Below are 8,374 nucleotides of genomic sequence, written 5' to 3'. Positions count from 1 at the left end.
TTATGACTTAGTCGCCAATTAATTTTCTGGGTCTCCTTGGCAAATCATTTACCGTTGACCGGTCTCATGAGTTAAACTGAATCAGTTTCCACATTTGGAAATGTAATCAGTCTGCCTATAAATCAATGCTTGACCTGCTGGAACAAGTTACCATGCCTGCGATGTTTCTTACGACGGCAAGACTTTTTATAAATGAGAACGTCGACCAGAACTGTTCCATTAAAGCACGTCCTTCAGCAATTTTTATATATGACCCATAGTCCAAGCATGCCTGCACTTCATTGCTTAATTGTGGATGCTCTCATAGTCATTAGCACTGGTGACACATCCTAAAAGCAAAAAGTAGCTACGTGCAACTGGCCAGGATGGCGTAGATAGCCCGGGCAGATTCATTTCCTCCCTCACATTTTTACAGCCAATTCCTTAACGGTGACCTCTTTTCACACCATTGCATAGAGACTCCGGTACTCTAAAAAAGCTCCAATTAAAGAACAGGAACCTCTGCCGAGGCAGCAACAAATTTGGTTATGCTGTAAATTGCAAGTCGCCTATGTATGGCATTAAAAAGTATAGCTACAGGAGCTCGGGCGTGGCGGCAGCAGATCGAACTCGAAATACAAGGCAACTCGTTAGGTGCGACGCCAGTGGACGTATAGCATCCTATACTGCTGAAATCAGTCGGCAGCCCTGCATTACGTCGTTTCTCGAGTGCTCAAATGCAGCTTCTTGGCGGCAAGTCCCATATCTAAACTTACACCGTTTGTGGCGATATATCAACTATCACTACTACCCATATTATACGCAACACTTCAAGAAAGGAAGCCGCCAGCGCCTATTATATAGTAGCAGCTGGGCACAGCCCCTCGAACACAGTATACAAAGACGTTGGAGGTCGCCAACTTTTATTCTGGTTTTCTTTCCGGCCAGAAAAGGGGACTTTGTGATAAAAAGGGGCGCGAAATGGCGACTCAAAAGGGGCGTAGCTTCCTTCCAAGAGACTTCTTCCCGTGCTGTGGCAGTCGAAGGGAAGGGAAGAGTCCGAGTGTCCCGCCATGCACAATGGGCAGTCATGGGTATGCGGGTGAAGTCTTGGAGCTGAATCTCGTTTGGTACACGTAGACCGAGAACGCAATCAGCACCACCAGGAAGCCGAGTGACGCCCCTATGCAGAACACCAGCCGTCCCATCAGCCCAGCACACATGGGGGGTTCAGTGAAGGTCTCCATGAGGATCGAGTGGTGGATGTTCACTGTCTCGCTGCTCGCACCATTATCTTGTAGACCCGTGCTGTAGCTGACCAGGACCTCTCCAGGGTATCGCTCGGCTGCTGCGCGATCTTGCAAAGGTCGGTGGAACCCTTCCGCATCGCCTTTCTCCTGGGCCCATCGTTGAGGAGCATTGACGCTTACGCTGTCTCCTCGATAAGTCACCAGATACTTGCTCTTCAGCTCAGCCAGGGCCACATCCTCCCCGATGCGTCGCCCGCTGGCCATGGCTGTCGTGTCTTCAGTGGAATCGCACCGACAAACGAGAGGCAGCAGGTGCCGCGCGTGGCAGGAGGCCGTTTTCAGCTTCTTCCCCTTCTGCGTCTGTTCTACTGATTCATGTTTGCAAGGTCGTGCGAGAGCGTAGGTTGGACAAAGGCGTGCAGGTATTCAAACAATGTAGGAAATTGAATCAATAAAACGGCAGCAAATTGCGCAAACAATAAGGCAACTAAATTAAAGGCATATAAAGTGAGGATGCAAACGCTTCAAAAACGTAAACAGAGCAGGAAACAATAAAAGCATAAGATCTACCCAGTCATATGAACTACAATAAAAAATCAATAAAAAGAAGCGCGTACACATAACAGCATCATTTTGTTAAACACCAATAGCTTTAACGCTAAACACTTTCCCTCTGTCCTGATAATGATGATGATCAAGGCAGTACACTTATATTTGCAAGATGTCAGTTTAAAGGTGTTTAATCAGTCTTTCGGCTATATATACAAAGTTAAAGCTAAGCCGATATTTTTTTTTTTCTTTCAAAGCTTAGTATGTGAAACTTTGAGATCGAGGATTTCTAATTCTAATTCATACCGAACAATAAATAACTCTACAACTGCAAAATTTGCACGCAAGCGCTGCCTACACAGAACTACAAACCTCCATCGGAAGATGTCCTGCAGCCATTACTACTACTAGCGGTAGGTGGCGGAAGTACTTGAGAGGGCTGTTTCCGCCAGCGTTTCTACATAGGGTCAGTTGAAAAAAGATTGTTGGGGTTTATGCATGGCGTGAACCTAGTGATAGGAGCGAAAGCTGTGAGATTAGCCGAGGTATCCCATAGAGCCTTTCAGCCCGAGCTTTTTTTTTTCATATTTTAGGAGTACAGGATGGAAAAGCGCAGTATCTGTCACGCTTCTTCTGTGCCCACTGTGTGTGTGTGTGTGTGTGTGTGTGTGTGTGTGTGTGTGTGTGTGTGTGTGTGTGTGTGTGAGTGTGTGTGTGTGTGTGTGTGTGTGTGTGTGTGTGTGTGTGTGTGTGTGTGTGTGTGTGTGTGTGTGTGTGTGTGTGTGTGTGTGTGTGTGTGTGTGTGTGTGTGTGTGTGTGTGTGTGTGTGTGTGTGTGTGTGTGTGTGTGTGTGTGTGTGTGTGTGTGTGTGTGTGTGTGTGTGTGTGTGTGTGTGTGTGTGTGTGTGTGTGTGTGTGTGTGTGTGTGTGTGTGTGTGTGTGTGTGTGTGTGTGTGTGTGTGTGTGTGTGTGTGTGTGTGTGTGTGTGTGTGTGTGTGTGTGTGTGTGTGTGTGTGTGTGTGTGTGTGTGTGTGTGTGTGTGTGTGTGTGTGTGTGTGTGTGTGTGTGTGTGTGTGTGTGTGTGTGTGTGTGTGTGTGTGTGTGTGTGTGTGTGTGTGTGTGTGTGTGTGTGTGTGTGTGTGTGTGTGTGTGTGTGTGTGTGTGTGTGTGTGTGTGTGTGTGTGTGTGTGTGTGTGTGTGTGTGTGTGTGTGTGTGTGTGTGTGTGTGTGTGTGTGTGTGTGTGTGTGTGTGTGTGTGTGTGTGTGTGTGTGTGTGTGTGTGTGTGTGTGTGTGTGTGTGTGTGTGTGTGTGTGTGTGTGTGTGTGTGTGTGTGTGTGTGTGTGTGTGTGTGTGTGTGTGTGTGTGTGTGTGTGTGTGTGTGTGTGTGTGTGTGTGTGTGTGTGTGTGTGTGTGTGTGTGTGTGTGTGTGTGTGTGTGTGTGTGTGTGTGTGTGTGTGTGTGTGTGTGTGTGTGTGTGTGTGTGTGTGTGTGTGTGTGTGTGTGTGTGTGTGTGTGTGTGTGTGTGTGTGTGTGTGTGTGTGTGTGTGTGTGTGTGTGTGTGTGTGTGTGTGTGTGTGTGTGTGTGTGTGTGTGTGTGTGTGTGTGTGTGTGTGTGTGTGTGTGTGTGTGTTCACTCCCCGTTCTTGTTGTTGTTAATAGGACACTTATCCTTATTTCCTTGATTTGTGTGCGCGGATCATTTTTGCACGTGCGGCTCAGCACGCGTACAGGTTGCATAACTCGAATTGGTTCATACTGCGCAAGGTAAAACGGCGCAAAGACGTAGACGAGCAGGAAGCAGGTGCATTTACTAGGCCCGCTTGCTCAATATGGGAAGTTTGGTGGCGAAGAGAAAAAAAAAGTACGGTAACGGTGAATGCGATAGAATTACGATCATCTATTCATGTTTTCTTGTGGGCTTTCATGCATTTCATTTCTCATTAATGTTTCTTCACTCAAATTTGTCTAAACACCGCTGAGGAACTTTGACACGCTTCGCTGAGTCATTGTTAGTTGTTTTCATTTTTACGTTCTTTCTGTGACAGCTACCGCTTGTCCTGCCCCTCCTCTCCACTACCTGAGCCCGAACTTTTCGCTCTAATACGAGGAACGAAACGTGAACAAATATTTTATCTCGTCATCTATTTTGTTTTCTCTAGTCCGCTTTGAATTTCACTGGAATATACGTTGAAATATGCTTTAAAAAAGCCCTGAGTAGACCCTAGTGAGGCGAACAGACGTGGCTTTCTTTCCGCAAGCTGTTAGTGAGGCGAAGCGCACAGCGCCGTTGAATCACGGAACAAAGTGGCTGTGTATGCTGATACACGGTTTCCTCATGCAGGTCCGCCTTGCTCTGGAAAACTGGTGTACCCCATATCAGGAGGTAGTTGCAGTGGCAGTCAAGTTTAGTAAGGCAACTGTTGTGGTTGTGTAAGTCTATGTTAGACCAGGCGGTGGCTCTCCCTCCCGTATAAATCTGCGATAGTTATTGAATATTCGACTACAATACCCGGGATGTACAGTTTTAGTTGGTGGTGACTTCAATGCACCTCAGCCGGACTGAGGGTACTCCACTTTTAAGTCCTTGCGGCAGGCGAGTGCGGGAAGCCTTTGCGGATGCGTTGTTTGTTCTCCGGAACCATCCCGATACACCACCGAGTGGTTTGGGCGCCCGCCTCGACTGCGGGAGGTGGCCAGTTCGAAACCCACCGCCGAACACCCACTGGTAAAATGGGTACAAGCGTCCCCCGGCCCGGCGCCCGGCTCTCTCAGGGGTGTGCGTTTGGAAGAGGCTCTGCTAACCCTGCTGTGCTCCTTAGAGGGCTTAAAGTTTCGAACAACTAATGACCTGCAAAGGTCGGGTTCTCACAGGGCTAAAAGGGCCACATACTGGGCTTTTGCCGCGCGAGGCGGGCTTATTGTTGTCCGATGGCGGAACTGATCACTGCCACATCGGCGCAACTATTTAGGCCGTGACACCTTTTCCCAAGCATTTCACCCCAGAAGAGCCGAGCACCAGGCCGGGGGAAAGCTTGTACCCATTGAAAAACCGGTGGGTAACCGGCGGCACCAGGGATCGAACCCGGTACCTCCCGAATGCGAGGCGGATGCTCTATCACAAGGCCACCGCTGTGGTAGAGCATCCGAGAGAGAGAGAGAGAGAGAGAGAGAGAGAGAGAGAGAGGACGCCTCTCCCCGTTAACCGTGCCGAGTCACGGGTCATGCGCGCGCGACCCGTGACTCGGCACGGTTAACGGGGAGAGGCGTCCTCTGGTTCTTTGGACGGAGCTAGGAGAACGGAATGTCTGTGGCGGACATTTCGGGCGTGGACCAGGGCTCGGGCTTCCCGGTGCTTTTGTTGCATCTGATAGCGCAATAAAGGTAGCCTCCATCGAGCGAGCCGCCGAGGGCTAAGCAGAGGACCCCGAGGCGGGCCATTCAGCGGCGATGCTCGAAGGTTCGACACCTTTGTTGTTTTAGCCTAGATGCACAAGCCCGACTGGAGATCGCACCGCTGGCCTAGCCGCGCGTACACACAAGATGACCGTGGCTCTTATTTGTATGCTTTCGAGTCGCTCAATGACGTTTCCTTGAATATTCGAGACAATGCCAGGTCGTCAAGCCCAGCTTTTGAATCAAAGCATTGCCCAGCAAAGTATGTTTAGGGGAGGTGGCCGCCTAAATTCGCCGCCTCTCGATGCTGCTCATACCCTCCATTTGCGGCAGCTAGGAAAGGAAGGGAAAATGCAAAGGAAAACCAAAGGCGCATATGCAGAACCATAGCACCGGAGCACCCGTTGGCCGAGGCATCAGAGGGATGGCCATGGGGATGGCAATACGTAGCCGTGACGTAGGTTCTACGTCGCCCTTGTTGCCACGTGATTTTTCCCGTCACGCAGCCGCAGCCGTCACGCCTGTCCTAGCTCGTTTGAACGACGGCACCGCGGCATGGCCGATTTTAGTAGTTCTTGCTTGTCTTTTATTTGCTAAATTTTCTTGCTCGAGCTTACTGGTAGAGGTAGATAGAGGCAACTGCAAGCCATTTGCGCTTTCTTTGATAGGTTATAAATACTTTACCGTCGTTGCTGCAATACATCCGGCCAGCAAGTCTCGAGTGTATGTTTACCGAAATCCTTGCCCCACATGTGCCGTTGCAGGAAGTGAAGAAGCACCTTATTCAACTGATTTATAGGTAGAGAAACGTTTGCATCGTTCTGAATTGTTCTTATTATGTTTGCGCGCTATATTCTCACACCGGTTCCGTGGAACCAGTTGGTTTCAAGTAAGCACATTTCTGATTGGCGAAGCAGTGCCGCACCGCTGTAATTAGAAGCAATATTTTTTGTTAAACTGAGGAGGGAGCGGTGGTGGCTCAGCATACCTTGACCAGTTGGTAGGCCTGTGCGTGATATTTTCTTCCTTCCTACAGTCGCAGCAACACAAACCATTATGTTAACCTGTATGTTACTTATGAACAATATGCACCAACAATACAGCATACCTTACATGATGAAATGGGACTCTTCGCATGTTCCACTAGTAAGGAATCAATTTTGGCTATCAGGCAGAATGTAACTTTTTGCATTTGATTCCAGTTAATGCATCTTTATGTCCTTTTCTTTTGCCTTGATAAAATGTTTCAAACGCACACCTCATATGCTTGGCAAATGAAGGCTGCAATTTATTCAAAACAGATTATACATGACATAATATAGCAAATCCACATCTTAGTATTTTGGAAAGTGCACAGGAAACATCTGCATATTTCCATGCAAAAATTCACACAATTTTGGCAAAACCACGCCTAATTTCTTGGCATAGATGTTAAAGATGCACATTTAAAGTACAGCCACTCTAAGCGTGCGTCACACCCAATAGCGTTGTCATGGACATCTTTCTGACATGCACTACGTGTCCATAAGCTGAGATTACACTTCTGACCAACTGTTGCAGTAAGTGCAGCCCAGCCATCAGTGGTGAAATATTGGTGGATTTCATCAATCGCAATTCTGTCATCCAGAACTGCTGAAGAAATTTTCTCTGGAGCGACTTCAATTTCTGCTTCGTCAACCTTAGCTTTCTTTGTTACATTTAATTCGACAAACCACTGCAGCATCATCATGGCACATTCAAGGGAGCCTTCATTAATAGTAGCGTTAGTCATTAACACATTTTCTTCTTTGGGAGGCCAATAACGGTCTGACCTAAAACTTTCGGTCGACCACGATGTTTTATTGTTCTGGCCAGAATAAAATCTTCAAGCGCACCTGAAGGAAAATGGACAAATGTATAACTTTGCGAAAACTGTAAGGAGATGAGGGTATATGTAACCGTCTTACTCTCAGGTGAAGGATTTGCAGCAGATGTGGGGCATTGAGAGGTCGCTGTTGTTGTCTGCCTGAAGGAAAATGGACACATGTATGTGTGTGTGGAATACATAACAAGGAGATGAAGGTAGATGCAAGTGGCTTAGCCACAGGTGAAGGATCTGCAGTAGATGTGCTGCACTGAGAGGGCAGCTGTTGTCCACTTGAAGGAAAATGGACACATGTATAACTGTGGAACCCCTAATGAGAAGATGAGTTGTGATGCAGATGGCTTATCCACTGGTAAAGGATCTGAAGTAGATGTGTCCTGTTGGATGTATGTTGTGGGAACTTATTTTGATGCTTCTGGTTATTCGAGGATGACAACTTCTGACCCATTTTTCACAGCAGTAGTGAAAGTGTTTACAGCTCTCATCAACACTTTAAACCTAGCCATTGGCTGCTCAGCAATGCTTGATGCCAATTGCTGCAATGCTTCACTGCTTTTTCTGTATTTTGAATTTTGGAGAGTATTTTTGGCCTTTTGCTGTTTTGCAAGCCAAAGAAAGCTGCTGTCTCATGTGTATCTTCCGATGAAGCTGAAATTCTGCAGGTCTTGGCGTAGTGTTTTTTCGTCCAGCCTTCAGCACCACCAGACATTGAAAATGCTGGTAGGCCTTCCAATCTTCGCACGTAAAACATATCTTTGCAGGGCATTCCAATGGTGCTATATATGGGACATGTAGATACAATGATCAGTATTTGATGTCACTGAAGAGTAAACCTCATTTATGCTCTAAAATTCTCTTTTTCACGCACCCTCTAAAAGCAATATGGTGTGAGAAGTTGCGCAAACTTTCTCTTGTCTTCCGTTAAGTTCAAGATTGCAGGTGCTTTCAATAAAGACTCCACAAGCATGCTGGTCCCTTTCAATGCGAAAGCTTGTTAACAGAGCCATGAAATCACCGAAAAGCTGAGGCAATCTTCCATACCTTGAAATAATTTGCATTACTTTCTGGTTGATAGATTCAATTTTAGTCGTATTGCCGAACGTCAGTAACCCTTGCATTCCTGAGACCCACTCATGTCTGATTAGATGTCAGTTATTCATGGAGTAAGCCATCACCAGAGGACATTCCATATCTTGATTGCTCTGCAGCAGTTGCGAGTACTGTTTATTTGTCCTCATATCTTTTCCAAGATTGCAGTTCTAACAGCCAGTGTTATCGACATTTTCTGCGGTGTGATTTCTATCTTAACCCTCTAATGCCCAGTGTATCATATATGACA

Source organism: Amblyomma maculatum, chromosome 1 (assembly GCF_055883805.1).
Source record: "Amblyomma maculatum isolate TAMU_Amacu chromosome 1, ASM5588380v1, whole genome shotgun sequence".
Lineage (NCBI taxonomy): Eukaryota > Metazoa > Arthropoda > Arachnida > Ixodida > Ixodidae > Amblyomma > Amblyomma maculatum.
The sequence above is the reverse complement of the archived record's forward strand: the minus strand, read 5'-3'. Positions refer to the sequence as shown.